Genomic DNA, 16,347 nt, shown 5'->3' with positions numbered 1-16,347 from the left:
GTGGGGGTGTCAAACAGCGGGGTGGCCTGGACCCTGGTGGAACTTCCAGTTAGAGCACAGAAGTTTGAGTTCCAGCCTCACGTCCTTTTAGAAAAGCTCCTTCTGTGGCAATTCTAGGAGAGAGTGTGATAGCAACGAGTTAAATATACCTTTCTGCAAAAGTCAGCCCACGGCGTCACAGCTACTAGCGTGAAACTTCCTACTCCACACGAGCGAGCGAGCGAGCGATTCAGCAAAACTGCCTATGAGGTGATGCTGTATTTGTGTTTCAGCTTGCTTCCCCTCCCCCTGCTCTCTGTGCCACAGAAGTGCTGGCAATCACGGAATAAAGTGACATAAATCATTCAAAGACTATATATATATCTATCCTAGAAGTGATCAAATGCTGACCTCATCAGCGCCAACAAACAGGGCCCGGATGCCACGTTCTCAGCACCCTGGACAATGGAAATAGAGTACTGACCTGCCTGTCATCAGGAGTCCTCTTGATGACAGCTCTGAATGGGCCTCTGCCGCACACCGTGTAATTATCTACATCACCCACCTCGTGACACGGTGCTCCGTTTGCAGAAGGGATCAAGAACAGGAAATGCCTCTGTCATCGATGGGCCCACTTTTTTGGCACACCTAAAACACTGAAGCACTCCAGGGAACGCTGACAGCCTCCTCCCCTTATCCCCTATGTAGTGAAGACTCACTCTGCAGCTGGAGCTGACCTTGGAGGCAGCACTTCCGAAGAAAGGGGCAGTGGCTCTGTGGCCTGGTTAGGATGGTGGCTGCCACAGTCCTGACCTTGCTGAACCAGGCACTGTACAGCCTTGAATGCTGCTCCCTAGGCAGGTACCTACGAGGGTGGTGTTTGCACAACAACGGTAAAGGCCACCATGGGAATTGCAAATTCCATTTGGCTTCCAGCAGTCAGGCTTGCCTCTGGAGACTGAGAGGATTTGAGCTGCCAAGAAGAGGGGGGGGAGGGGCTCCACCACACTCTTTGCATTGCTGAAAATTAGTATGGATTGACAAAATGAGATAGCACAGTTGTCTGGCAGATAGACGGTAATTGCAGTTGGGCCACCGGGGCTGGTCTAGCCCCAGAGGGGGAAATTATCATTTTGATTATGTTCGGGGGATATCTATTTATGAGTCCAGGGTTCTTAGTTGAGTTAGATGGAATATTTTTCTGGATGTAGAAAAACAAAATTTGGATACAAAAAAAAAAGTAAACGCAGGTCTGTTCTTTGACCCAGAGCGTTTCTAACCGTTTCTGCTTGGTGAGCAGCACGGTGAGAGAAGAGCAGAAAGGTTTCCCGTTCTTTTACACCTGCCGTCTAGCAGAGGCTTCTCCTCTGCTTGACAAAGAGAAGCCAGCCAAGTGTCCTTTGCACCGCTGCCCTGTCACAGCTGAGCCTCCCTTTCCTCCTGCTTTCTGTGATCCAGCTGCCTCGCTAAGGTGACAAGGAATGAGGAAGTGAAAGGGCTGCACTGTGCCAAGGAGGTCCTGGCCCATAACAAGGCCGTGACACACGGAAAGAGACACCGAGTCACACTGGACTCAGGGTTCAGACAGATCTGAGTTCAAATTCTATCTGGGCCAAGGAGGAGACACACGGTCTTGGGTGAGTTGCATAACCTTTGCTTCCTGATGCACAGAAGGAAGAGGTGGGCGGGGCAACCATGTCTTGGGATTTTAGTAAGGACAGAGGGAACTATAACCTCAGAAGCTAGCAAACTGACCTCATGATGTGTGTTTGCCTCCGGGACCTTGCAGGCACCATCAGAATGTAATCATAGGAGGGTGTGTAAGGCCTAGAGATATCTGTGCTCGCTTTAAATTCATAAGTTAGTTCTTCTTAATGTTTAATCAAGAACAGCATTCAAGGAATGGATATGTCTCTATTATTTTTCCAAAAAAAAAAATCCACATTTCTTCTATCTACTTCTATCAAGTAGGCTGAGGACCCCACTAGCCGCAGGTTGGACTCTCCTGCAATTACCCTAAGGTTAGAGAAATTAAGTTTGTACAGCCTAGCGAGTCCCCCTCCCCCACCACAGTTGTCAGTCCAGTGGTCCCCACATGCTTTCTCAGGGAGCTTCTGTCTCTAGTCTCCACCACTGCTGGTCTTCCTACCTGGGCTCCGTTACGTTCTCACCTAGAGCCGGGTGGGTGACCCAAGTTTGTAATTCCATCACTCTAGAAACCGCAGCACAAGAATCATGAGGTCAAAGTTCATTTGGCCCACATACTGATACTGACTTCAAACAAACAATCAACAAGCAAGTAAACCAACAAGTAAAACAGACAAACCATCCTTGGACTTAACCTAGCAAAACAGAATCCCAAGTAAGAAGGCCAGGAGTAGAGTTCACAGGGGAGTGCTTGCCACACAGGCAAAGCCCTGGGTTGCATCCCTAGTAACACACACACACACACACACACACACACAAACACACACAAACACATACACATGGCTAGTGAGTCCAGAAGGCCTGGGTTACATCCCTGGCAACACATACATATACACACACATACACATACATACATACACATACACACACACATACACACAGCTAGTGGGTCTAGAAGGCCTGGGTTACATTCCTAGCAACAGACACACACACACAGCCAGTGGGTCCAGAAGGCCTGGGTTACATTCCTAGCAACACACACAAACACAGACACAGACACAGACACAGACACAGACACAGACACACACACACACACACACACACACACAGCCAGTGAGTCCAGAAGACTGAGACTAGGGAAATCACACATAGAACGGGTTTGGAAAAGATCCAGAGGCTAGAAGCAACCGCTAAGCCCATTTCCTCCAGGGATCTGTGCAGGAGCAGAACTTGGCCCTGAGGATTCGGAACTCAAAATGTCACAACCCCTTACAGTCTAATAATGGGCATAGACACAAAACATTGTCATGAATGCTGATGATCAAGGAAATAAGGGTGCATAGATGGGAGGCCCCCACCAAGATGGGTTCTCCAAGGAAGTGAGGTTGAAGTTGCCTGGGAGTCAGTCGGGCCGAGAGATGTCGTTTCCTAGCTGAGGGAATAGCAGCATGGACAGCAGACGGGCAGGGGAGACAGCAAAGAGTCCATGGGCCCAAGGAAGGCAGTTCTGGTAGACAGTTCACGGCACCTGGTAGATCCCTGGTAATGCTGAGCTGGACAGAGCTGCTCCCACAGGCCCCTCCGAACCTTGCCTGCACCCCATACCAGTCTGGCTATGAGCATGTTTTTAAATTCTCTCAAAACCTCGCTTTTGCCTCCACAAAGACCATTCTAATGTCCCCTTTGCAGCGGTTACTATAGCAACAAAATGAAATAACATGTAAGAATCACCCAGCATCTTCCGCGCTACCAAGTACTAAGCAAATGTAGGCTGTTATTAATATTAATGGGGATAACAAGAAGAAGGTCAAGTTTAGCCAGGAGGAAAAAAGCTGCGGATAGAAGATGGTCCTAGGGATGGAACTCAGACAAATCTAGATCACAGGGAAAGCAGAAAGGGAAATGAAAGCCAGGGACTAAGCTGATACTCAAGATCTCCCTGACTCCTCTACTGCTTACCAGAACATGTAGGCAAGAAAGTAGCAGTCTACTCAGTGACACGGAGCTGAAGAGCGGGCAGGTGGGCACATCAGTGTGTCGCACTGCAGGGATTGCATTCGCATTCTGGGTCGGGAAACTGCAGGGCTGACCCTCTGGCTAGGCCCATCACCATTCCTGGTCTTATCCACCGCAATCCAGTGCTGCCTCCCTCGCTGCAGCAACAGTTTCCTGAGCGTCCTTCAGGAGTATTGTTGTATACCTTCGGGGACCACTGCATTTGCATATTTAACCGTGAGTACTTAGAGTCCCAGAGCACCCTTTATTCAAGGAGGGCTGGAACTCCCAGCCTTGCAGGTTTAGAAAGGGGCGGTGAATAGCACAGTGAAGTTCTCACAAAGGTGAGCGCTCTAGCGCACGACCGCACCGCACACCGGGTGGTGGGTATTTGCTTGTGCCTTTTTTTTTAACCACATATTCACATATTCACTTTCAAGGCAGAGACAATGCCAGGAAGGTGAGCTCTCATCTTTGGCATAGAGATGGGCCAAATGCACCGCTGAAGAAGGGAGCAGAAGTTGGTGCAAGTTATGCAAATGGCGTAAGTATAGGCGCCTCACAAAAGTGTCAGCAGAATTAATTTCTCAGGTTACTTGGCTGACTTATCCGGGCAGCAGTCACAGGGAAAAGAGACCCACAGCTAAGATTTTACAACAATGTGCAAAAATGATCTGAGCAGATCAAATTTTGTCTTCTCTAGGCTCCCGCTGGGTCACTGAAACCGCATCTCTCCCTATGTCCCTCCCTCGTCCTCTATACGGGAGATGCCACAACAGAAGGCATCGCTGAGAGACTCAAGGCCTGGGGAGGGGTCAACGGGCCACAAGTTCCAGTCCAAGAATCCCGTTCTCCTTCCTTCTTTGTGTCCAAATTGAGACCACGGCCAGGCCAGGGCAGAGGTGGAAATATCTGGGGCTGCAGGTTCACCCAACCTGGAACCAACAAGGTGGCTGAGTAGACAAAGCATTTGCTAGCCGAGACGAGATCTACTCCACAGCCTCCTCTTATTAGGTCTATAGGTAGAGGGTCCTGTGCCAGGCAGCTTCCAAGCCTGCCTTCCCTTTCAAAAGACAGCAGCCCCAGCTGGCCAGCCCTCGGGCTCTTCTCAGCTTATGCTCCTCACGGGTCGCTAAACAAAGTGGCCTGGACGGGAAGGGAACCATTCCATCCTCTGACTCTGATTCCTGACCCCTGGTCACCATCAGGAAGGGCGGCTGTTTTAATTTCTCAGCAGCGGAAGGATATACCTTTTGAAAAGGATTCTGAGTTAGTCAGAATGGACCAGACTCCTGGACTTCTGCCAAAACCCAGTGATAAGTACGGAGAATTGAGGTAAAATGACTGAGCCACATAACCCCACAGGGTTGTGTGCTAAAGAAACAGTGCGCAGTGTTTGCAGACCGGCTGACAGTGGACAGCTCTGCCTGCGACGCTGGGTTGCAGGTGTGTGCCAGCACACCCGGCTCAAAATGCTGTAAGGATATAAATATGATAGGAAGCAGTAGCAGCCTGTCCTATAAGATTACCAAACCTTTGTCATCTTCTCATGCTAAAGACAAGCAACCCAGTGTGATATACAAATTATTGATGGCTTCAAAAACAGTTAAATGAGAGAAAAAAAGTTTTCAAAAAAAAAGATGCACAAATCCCAAAAGAATGAAGTTGATTCCCCTTTCTCAGGCCTGAGCTTAACCACTAAAACCTAAGCAACAGAGGTATAGGAATAAGTTTCTGTAACCATGGACGGAGCAGTCTTTTTACATGGCACACCCAAAGAACATGAAACAAAAGAAATAAAACAATAAACTGTACTTCATCAAAATAATGCATTTTATACTTCAAAGCATGTAACAAGAAAGGGAGAAGATGGGGCAGTGAACTGCTCAGTAGGTAAAGCACTTGCTACCCAAGTCTGCAGACCTGAGTTCGATGCCCCCAACCCACACTGAGGTGGAAGGAGAGAACCAAGTGCACAGACTTGTCCTCCGACCTCCACATGTGCATTGTAGTGTGTGCCCCCATGCATCATGTGGACACAAATACATTTCTTAAAGAAAGCACAGAATGGTCAAGATATTTATAAGTTAAATACCGGACAGATTTGCATTTAGAGTCTAAAAAGAACGTAGTAATAAAGTGACAGATAACGTGATTAAAATAATGATGCTAGGATTTGAATAGACACTTTTCCAAAGACCATTAATAAAGACATAAAAAGATGCTTCATATACCAACTATTAAAAAACACAAATCAAACATACAATAAGTTACCATACAATACAGACAGGAATGACAGACAGTACAAGTTAGCAAAGATATGGGAAATTGGGACTCCCCCCTTGTACAGTGATGGGAAGAATATTTAGTAGCACAGAAGACTTCGAGAGCAACACTCTGGATATCTTATTGACCCGGAACTCAGGGATACAGAAACATATGTTTACTCTCCAATATGCTGAGAAAACTGCTTGTCTAAAAAATTACGTAACTATTAATAGACAAATTCCATAAAAACCTTGTGTACAAATGCTATTGTAGTACCATCTATAATACCCACATTGGAAAAGCCCCCACTTTCTGTCAGTTGAGAAAGCGATGGAAATCTATCGACTAGAAAACTATTCTACCACCAAAATAGAATAAAGCACTGATACACACCACAAATGGTTCAGCTCTGAAAAAATGTCAAAAGTACATCAGACACAAAAGATCACAAATTATATGACGCCATTGATGTAGAATGCCAAAAATAGGAAGCTCTATAGAGCTGGGAAGTGGTTTCCCAGGGCCGAGGTGAGAGAGACTATTGGGAATGACAAGTGACCGGACTGGGCACAGGCTCTTGCCTTGAAGATGTGTGTTTACTTTGAGTGCAGCTACTGTAACTTCATACAGCATGGATGGATGAACCCACAGGTTGGTTATATACAGGGAGCTTCAAAACAATTGCAATGTCTTCTGATGTCCATTCCCCGCCCAGCTGCCCAGCTCTTCCCTTTCAAGTGTTGTTGTTGCCCTTCTTTCATGCTAGGCATTGGTCATACATGAAGGGGTCCAGGGATCAGGAATTCATATCCCAGCATCTCAGGTCAAGGCATGGGGACCTCCATTGCAGAGAAGCAGCACCTTGGCAAGTTTGGTAAAAGACAGTGGGAAGAGTGAGTGATTGGGGAGGCTGGGGTGGAAAGCGAGGAGGTAGAAGGGAAAGCCATTATCTCCCCTTCTAGGACCCAGGTACCATTAACCCCAGCTTAGAAGTTACAATCTCTTAGGGTCTCCTGCCACTGAAGGTTAGCACAACAGACTTGTAAAAAAAAGATGGTTGACCTCTCACTCTTAGCCACAGTCCTCTGCTAGGGTGTAGACTGTTGTTTGGACTGGTGCCCGGTAGTAAAGGGATTCTGACGGTGGGTGGGTGTCTGTACAGTGCGCACGTGCCCTTCATTCCCATGCCGAGATATTGTGACAGGAACACCAACCGGAAAGCTACCGTAAGCGATAGCACATTAAAGAGAGAAGACCGTTTTCAACATTTGACATATTACTGCCTTCACCGACGCCCTTCTCTATTCCTCAAATATGGGGACTTGAATTTTCCTTTCATGGAGAGTACACAGTGCCGTAACTCTACTAAAATGGGCTCTGAGAAATACAATCTAGCTGAAGCACAAGACAAGGACTTCAGACTAGCAATTAGGAATATGTTTAAGGACCTTAAGGAGGCTATGCATAAATATCTTAACGAAGACCATGAGAAAGAACATGAAGAGTTGAGGGAAATAATGAGAACACTTCAAGACATGAAAGTAGAAATAAAATCAGTAGCAAAAATCCAAACTGAAATAAAAGTGAACGTGAAAATCTTAGGAGGACAAACAGAAATCTCAGCAACAGACTGTAAGTCATGAATGAAACAAGGTGGAAGAAACAGATTGTTCAAAGAATGCCAAATCCAAGGACAAATAGCAGGAATTCTGGAAGTATGAAAAGATGTAACCTAGGAATAACAGGGAGAGAGGAAGGAGAAGAAACCCAGTTCAAAGGCGCAGGAAATATTTTTAACAAAACCATAGAAGAAAACTTCCCCAATCTAAAAGACGTGATTGCCTAAGTACAAGAAGCACACAGAACACCAAATAGATTGGACTAGAAAAGAACATGCTCACAATACAAAATAACCAAAACACTAGATGCACTGAAGAAAGAAAGGATATTAAAAGCTGCAAGGGGAAAAGACCACGAACCACATTAAGGCAGACCCATTAGAATAACAACTGACATCGAAGCCCATATATTATGGCAGAACCACTTTCTCATGGGGTTTAAGGCCAACTCCATGGGGTGGAACCCATACCTGACAGTGCTAACGTGGCAAGGACCTGAGACTAGACAGGATACGGTTCTAGGGGAAAACTTACTATTCTTCTTCTTCTTCTAGGAGCACAGCAATAAATGACTCCCAATGACACAGTGCTTTATCCATAGACCAATACCTCACTCAGCCCTCATCAGAGAAGCTGCCTCTCATAGTAGATGGGAGTTAACCCAGAGACCCACAACTGGACAATGGGCAGAGAGTGAGAGACTTGGAGCACTCAGGCCTAAAGAATGTCTTCATCTTCCCGCAGGGCTCAGGGATCTAAGCAGAAGAAGAGATGGAAAGATTGTAAGAGCCAGAGGTGATGGAAGACGCCAGACAAATGGTGTCTTCCAGACACAGTAGGACTGTTACACACGTGAACTCACAGATACTGTGGCAGCCTGCACAGGACCTGAGCAGGTCCCACGCCCAGGAGTCGTTGGCCAACAGAAAATGAACTCAGTGGTATTTTTATGGACTTTTGTTTCCTTTTGCTTTGTCTTACATTTCTTTTTTATCTTTATTGGTCTTTCACTTGCTTGTTTTTATTTTTGGTTTGTGGATTTGGGGGGGGTTGTTTCTTTTTGTTTGGTTGAATTTTTAAAAAGAGAATAGGAGAAAAAGAACATTAAGCTGGGTGGGAAGGGAAGTCGGGAGAGTTAGGGAAGGCCTGGAGGAGGGAAAATATGATCAAATATATGAAACAAAATTCAATTTAAAAAGAAAGAAAAGGTCTAGTAATGTGTTGTAGTTTAGGGACTCAATTGACTATTGCAGGAATGCAGAAGCCATCAGTAAGGATGTCTGGAGATGTTGCTTAGGCAGTTAGTACAGCAGGCCACCATTTTGCTTCTAAGCCAGGACTTCACACTGTAGCCCACACTGGCCCTGAAACTTGACTCTCTTGCCTCAGCTGGGATTATAGATTCTTGCCACCATGCATTAGAGTTAAATATATTTATTTACTTATTCATGAAAATGATCTATGAATCATTTAAGAACCAAAACACCATTCCAGGAGCCCCACAAGTTAAGAAATGTAGCTTCCAATCCATGAGGTCCTGTTTTGGTGGGTCCCGCAAACCTGACGGCAGTGGCGAGGGAATGAAGAAAGGACAGACACACAGACACGTGCGTCGGAAAGCTGGAGTCAGGCAGGCCATGCGCCAGTCTGATGGGGCGGCACCTTCTGTGCAAAGCCTGGGAGCTCAGTGTGCTTTTTATGTACAGCACAGAGGAAGGAGTTATCTGGTCTCTATAGGCAAGAAACCTCAGGCAAAGGAAGCTGCCATTGCTATTTTTTACATACACTGCCGACATCCACACTTGATCGAAGGAAGGCCTGCCGTCCCTCTGAGCCTCCTCCAGTGGAGGAGCTTTGCCCATTCCCCTGAGTCTGAGGCCTTGGGTTCTTAACATGGCTGTGCCCATGTCAAACAGTGCATATTCACTCAGGGCTTCCTCTGCTCTTCGAGGGTGGGAAAATTCACATATTGAGGGTCTATGTCTACTATCGAAAACCTACTGCTGTCACAGGCTGTGTTCGTTTAGATCGCTGCTGTGTCTCCGAGCGGAAGTTCTGCCTCTGACAACCTATTTCCTGCAGGAATGACAACACAGACGGTCTCTGCGCCATGCACGTTCGGCTCCAGTGCCAGGTTCTTTCCCTACGTGACCTCACTTGTCCCCACTACACCTTTGCATGATCAATTCTTGTCTTGGTTTATTGAACACTCATCTCTAATGCTGGAACGTGGGCAGGGCTGGGATTTGAGCCCAGGTCCCCCTGATATCAGGAACTTTCTTCCCTGTGAGTGCAGAAATGAAAATGGAGTTTCAGAATACGAGCACTGGGCAGAAGCTTTAACTGAGTGGAGAAAGGAGCTGAAGAAAAGGAGACAGAATGGATGGTGGGAGACTCTGCCTACCACCAGCAGACAAAGGAACAGACTTTTACCAGTAAAGACAAACTTTTACTTTGTCACTCATGAGAAATATATATAATATATATTACATATATTCATACATAGAAACCAATGGATATATATATATATATATACATATATTTTTCATTAGCATATATTCAGCTAATAGGGTGCTGAGTTCTATGAGGTCACTATTTTTATACAAATGTCTAGTGTACTGGGCGCTTATTTCCCCGCTGTAACTTCCATTTTCTTCTCCCCTTAGTCCTGTTTGTTCCCCTGGATGGTTTCATTTCTGCTTTCAGGTCATATATACAAATTTGATTTTATAGATCTCACAAAATGAGAGAAAACGTACAATACTTTGGTTTTCTGAGAATGGCTTAATTTGCTGAACACGATTCTCCGCAGTTGTTTCCATTTTCTTGCAAAGAACATTGTCCTGTCCTTCCTGATGGCTACAAACAAGAAAATCCACTGTGTACATTTGTGTGTACAAATGTGGTGAAAAAAAAACACCACTTTTTTTTCTTAGAAAATGATGTTTTTTAAAGAAATTGCGTCCTTATGGCTTGAGGATATTTTCCTGTAAGACACAGATCAGCGGCCTGCTTGTCCTTGGAGGCGTCCTTCATGACCCTGCTGCACCTGGTGATTTTTGTTTTTTCTTTTTTCTTGTGATGAGAAGATAAGGGGCAGGCACATTCCATACGCTGTTGATAAGAAAGGAGAAAATCTCCTGGTGGATAACAGGTTTTGTGGAGCAAGGGGCATGAGAGGGCATCTCTTGTCCCCATGAGGGCCCCTATTTCTATTTCACAACCTCCGAATCCACTTTTTTTTTAACTAGCTCTTGCTGTCACTGTCACCAGGCTCTGGTTCTTCAGTGCCTCCCTGGGAATTTCCCTCCTCTTCCCTTTCCTGCAAACAGCCTGTTGCTCTGTTAACTCCTGCCCTGATCGCTGCTGGAGCTCTGCTCAGACCCATTTGCATGACCATCGCTCCTTTCCCCAGTCTCCTCTCAGTTAGTGGCTTCCTCTCTTCCTGAGAGTCTATTTCTATTCTGTTTCCCCATTTTTTGTAGGAACATGCAATGCCTTGGTAACCAAATCCAAACTTCTAACTTGGACTGTGTGAATCTTCAGAATCATCTACCCTCTGCTACGAGTCAGAGGTGGCCTGAGTGTGCACTAAGAATGTACTAAGTTGAGAACTTGCTCCCCAAGATGGCTGTATCTGGAGGAGGTGACTCCTTTAAGGTGTGGGCCTAGTATGAGATCCTTAGACCACGGGGGAGGGCATCTTCTGAAGAATCCCTAGAGTCCCTTTTTACTTCCCTCTAAGAATGTGTACTAAATAAACCTTTTCTTTATGTAGAACTTTTATTATAGTAATGAAAATCTGGCTACAGACTAGAATCACTTGGTGAGCTTCAAAAATTCCTCTTGCAGTTCTCAGCCTGGCTTGGACCAGACAAAGGCTGCTTCCAGCCTCGAACACAGGAAGCCTCTCCTTGTGCTGAGCAGAGGTCAATGCAAGGACCCATGGCTGCACAAGATGCTGGAAGTAAAGCATGGCTGGGCATTCATTCCTAATCAAGACATTCATACCACCCACTTTAAGGCCCAGGGGACACTGCAGAAGAGGAGGGCAGAGAGAACATAAGAGCTAAAAGATGGGAAGAAGGGCTGCGAAACATCACCTTCTAAACATGTCACGGCCGTGGAAACCACAGAATCACAGCAGCTACGTACACTGGCTGGGGTGCTTCTGAACAGTCAGCTATGACAAGGAAAGGAACTCACCAGATCCTACCACGTACTGCTGAACTATTGCCTACCAACATATTCTGAGAAAGGGGGAGAATTATATCCGGGTGAATACCCACTAGCGAGCCTACCAGGTTCTCGTGGTTTGGTGAGCTCCAAACTCAGATTCACAAACATAGCCCTAGTGTTTGAGGGACACTAACTAGAGTAGGTAGTCTAAAGGGGAAAGAGATGTGTAGAGAATCAGAGGGCTATTAGAGGTTGGAAAGAAAGAGAAGGTGGTGAGAGGGAAGGAAGGACCCAAACATAGAGTGTACATGTACGAAACTGTGGAAGAACAAAAGTTGCTAGCAGTAAGAATCTTATTGCAAGGACTACATTCTGAGCTAGATAAGTCAGAGTAGCTACGGGTGGGATTCAGGCTGAGTCCCTACAGATGGGACCCAGGCCCTAGTGTTCCTTAAGCCTCTCTGTGATCCCAGTGTGCACTCAAGATTGAGAAAACAGTAAAGTAAACCAGTTAATCCCTGCACATCAACTCCCTCCTAATTCCCAGGCCCCATCTTCTTATTGCCCTTTGTGTGTCCCACCCCTGCCCACAGCTGTAATCTCACTGCTGAGAGTCTGTCCTGGAGAATGCTTTCTTCTTCACACGGCTAATTTGGATCTCCTAACCTGTCAGACCTTGCCTCACCGCAGCCCATTTCAGATAGACTTCCTTGAATGTGCTGACCTCTGAATAAACCTGGATCTGAATGCGCAGTTACAGCGCAGGCACTCGGGCGCACGATAACGCATTTCGTGCTCGCTTGCTGCTTTCTAAGCATCGATCCGCAGTCTCTCGGATGGTGCCAGGGTAGTTTCCTGTGTGCTGGATTCTGCCCACGCTCCCGCGTCTGACTTCTCAGCAGCGCTCGTTCTCTCATATCTAATTTATGCACCTGTCTCTCTGTTTGGTCTCGTCTGCTCACTCTTGTCCAGGTGCCGCTGATTCCCACACAGACCCTTCCTTTTCACTCCCGAACGCTCTCGCTCTCGCTCCACATTCTTTCCTGTCACTCTGACAGATGTCGACTTCATCCACCTGTCAAAGCCCTCTTCTCTCCCAGGTTGTCTGTGATATTTCTCTCGTCAGACAAAACTAAGGGTGCTCCCTTCACATTCCCGCTGCGTTCAGCTTATCCACTTAGGGTTTGTGGCGGTGTAGCAGAGTTCGTGGTCTCCGCATATCTTAAACAATCTGTAACACGGTAAGGGCACACAGGTAATGCAACATGAAGCGAGACTTCCAGCACTGTTTATGAGGGGATTAAAAACCAAGGGCTGCTGATAGGAAAGGCTGTTTTCTGCATTCACATCATTAATTGGAAACTGAGCTTTAATCAGCCCCAGCCCTGGGCATCTGCTGTTTTGTATACATGTGCTATGTGTAGGGTATGCTGGCTTCCTTTCCATAAAATTGCATTAAGTGAACTGGTGAACAGGCAAAGTGTGCAAAGCATGTTGCTCTCTTTGAAAGCTGTCACCGCGGGCAGAGATAAAAAGGCAGAGCAGACTAGACTTTGGACTGGCAGAGCAGAGCAGACTGGAAAACCCAATGTCTTGAGCAGACCCACAAAGCTGACGCTTCTTCCCTTAAAGTTCCGGATGCAAAATAACCTTGCAATTCCTCATCTTAAAATAGCACCCACAGAAGCTGTGCGGGATAAGAATTCCACACTCGTAAGGGATCTTATCACCGGGGGTTCTGGATCCCCCCTCTGAGAAAAAGACTCTCTGTAGCGAGAACCAAGAAGTCAATTTCACATTTCAGAATTAAATTGAAGCATGTTTGCTGCTATAAAAGTTGATGAGCTGAGTTTTCTAATCTTGAAATTGCTATTCTCCCGTCTCTATGGGAACACATCACAGTGAAGACATGGTGAGGAAAGAGAAAGTGTGCAGCAGGAGAGTGGAATTCTTTGGAGAATCTCCCTATCAGAAACAAAAAGTTACCCAACAGTGCCCCCCCCATTGCCCCACTGTGACTAAAACCTCAGTTTTACTCTACAGCTTCCTTCAAAGAACCTAGATAGAACCTCAAGTTCTGGTCACATAGATGAGCAAGCAGATTTTAGTCAAGGTTTCAGAACATAGCCCACCAACAGACTCAATCACTGCCCTACTCAGCCAAAGGCCATCAAAATTAAAGCCTCGGTTTTGTCTCAACAAGCATTCATTCTGTATCGTTTGTTATGATTTGTCTGTAACATCCTTTTGGGTTTTACCAAGTTACTCAACTGACAAATCTCCAATGACAAAGACATGTGTGCACTAACTGAGATAGGGTTCAACTGGCCCAGGGCGGGAACACAAGGACAGGCAGGGTATGCAACTCCTGATAGAGATGATATTTGTGTGTGTTTTGGAAAATGAGTACATTTTGCATAGGTGGATAGGAAGGAAGTCACAGGCAACAGCTTGGGATGGGTAGAAAGGACTCGTTCACTGTGGATGGAACAACTGGTCTACCTACCAGTGTGTGTGTGTGTGTGTGTGTGTGTGTGTGTGTGTGCGTGCGTGTGTGTGTGTGTCTGTTGAATTATATCTCCTATCCTAATTCAAAGCGGTGCGTAACCATCAGTACTCACAGTGTGATCTTACTTGGATTCGTACCTTTTGAAGGGGTGACTAAGTTGAAACAAGACCATTAGGCTGGGCCCTGGATGAACAGTGCCATCCGATGAAGATGCTAGGGATCTGTGTGCAGAGAGGAGAGTCGTCATTGGCCATGCCAGAGAAGCAGCAGGTGGCAATTGAAGTTCCTTCCAGGTGTTAGTCCACCAGAAGGGAATCCTCTGATGAACCGATTTCACTTGCAAGGCCTTGGAACTGCAGACCCTAGAATGTCTTTTGCTTCTGCTGTGTTTTTACAGGTTTGCTGCGGCTCTCTTTCTCTGCTATCTAGCATGGTGTGGGTGAACGTGGGGAGCTCTCCACTGCCTATAATAAAGTGTGTTTATCTCTTGGAAGCATCCCATTCTACTGGGATTTTTACCTGTGGATTGTCAAGAAGATGACCCCTCCCTAAACTGTACTTTCTAATTTGATAATAAAAATGATAGCCTATAGAGAGTTTTGATGAATGAAAATAAATGCAAGGATATGTTTCAGCCAGGGTCTGTGAGTCTCACCTATGGAGATGCATGGATGGTAGCTCAAGTTAATGACCGACAATTGAGTCCCAATAGCCCAGCTAGTTTAAGTCTTTTTTTTTAACCTTAATGTCAGGAGATATGTTCACAGGTCTCAGAGTGCATCACAGCTAAAACAAAGCTTTGAAAATAAAAAAGTTAGACGAAAACGTTTTTGTTAAATAGCTTTGAGGTGAAAAGTGCAAGACAATCTAAAGTGTTAGAAAGGCACATAGTTGAATATGACCTCTTCAAGGTCAGGGAAAAAGAACAAAACAGCCCAATTATTACTGGCTGACATACTCTCCTTACTAGGTTTGGTTGATGACCAAAGATAACAATTAATTCCTCATACATATTTCTTCCCTCAATCTCATATATATAGCTATTGATGAATGGATATGTACCCCAAAGATTTAAAGTAGAGCTGAGTGATTTTTTTTCATATATAAAGGCTTAGGTTTGTGATTCCTTTAAGATTTCTTCTAAGATTACCTTTCAAGGTAAGTAATAAAATAATTGGCCCTTTCTTTGTTACTGCAAAATGCAGCCTGCCAGTAAGAGACCTGACAAGAACACCTCGTTTGCCACATGGTTAATCTATAACAAGTTGCTTGGGTATGAATGTATGTGGGTTCTTGGGATAATTTGTTTTTCACTTGTAATACATAAAATGTTTAATCATGTGAGGGAGATGAAAACCATGTTTTTACCTATAATCATTCACTTGAAAATGGAATGCAACTGTTTTGACTCTTGTACTGCCTGGAAGATTCTTATATATAAAAGGGGGTATAAAAGCTGTGGGGAAACATGAAAGAGAAAGAATAAAGAAGGAAACTGTAAAGAAAGTTTGGGGAGGGTCTTTTTCCCTAACCCCCCTCAGATAGAAAAGTTTAGCCTTCCCAACTCTGTGGATTCCTATCAAAGCCCTGTGATGCTGGAGGCTGGCCCCCTAGACAGCAATAGAGAACCCCATGAAAGAGAGCAAGGCAAGTCTACCTGCAAAATAAGTGCAAATCCTAGAAGCAGCCAGTGCTGCTGATGCCTTGATTGTGAAATTCCAGTCTTCCGAAGGCTGCAAAACCTATTGTTGCTGATCAAAACACACAATCTGTGGTATTTTGCTATGGCAACCCCCAAAATGACGATGACTGCCAAACAACCATTTCTCAATCCCCCTGCCCACTGCCCACCACGAGTCTCTCAATTGTCTATGCAGTTGAGCAGAGACAACCCTCAACATAGAAAGGGATTTGTTCTTTCTTTCTTCTTTCCTTCCTTCCTTCCTTCCTTCCTTCCTTTTTTCCATCCTTCCTCCCTTCCCTCTCTCTCTCTTTCTCTCTCTTTCCTCCTTCCTCTCTCCCTCCTTTCCTTTCTTCTTTTGTATCATAGCATCACTCTCTGTTGGGATAATTTATATAAAAACCCTTGGTATGACAACAAAAAATGGTACTAGAAATGATTCACAATTGTTTCATGATAATCTGCCAGGT

The 16,347-nt window shown here is 45.5% G+C and overlaps 1 protein-coding gene and 1 long non-coding RNA gene across 4 annotated transcripts in view; one reads left to right on the top strand and one right to left on the bottom strand.

Moving 5' to 3' along the window:
• Positions 1 to 16,347, bottom strand: part of Rasgef1b (RasGEF domain family member 1B) — a 509,760-nt gene that overhangs the window by 176,168 nt on the left and 317,245 nt on the right. The window lies entirely within an intron of this gene.
• Positions 1,299 to 8,507, top strand: LOC125395192 (uncharacterized). 2 transcript variants are annotated; one of them, XR_015002638.2, is made up of 3 exons: positions 1,299 to 1,616; positions 4,062 to 4,165; positions 4,325 to 6,288. It is a non-coding gene; the product is annotated as an uncharacterized LOC125395192 (long non-coding RNA). The 2 variants fall into 2 exon arrangements; XR_015002637.2 differs by lacking the exon at positions 4,325 to 6,288 and adding an exon at positions 8,253 to 8,507 and having other exon boundaries at positions 1,302 to 1,616.

This window comes from Myodes glareolus, chromosome 8, assembly GCF_982192425.1.
Source record: "Myodes glareolus chromosome 8, mMyoGla1.1, whole genome shotgun sequence".
In the NCBI taxonomy this organism is placed as follows: Eukaryota; Metazoa; Chordata; class Mammalia; order Rodentia; family Cricetidae; genus Myodes; species Myodes glareolus.
Note: the sequence above shows the minus strand (reverse complement) of the source record. Positions and strands in the feature narration are given on the sequence as shown.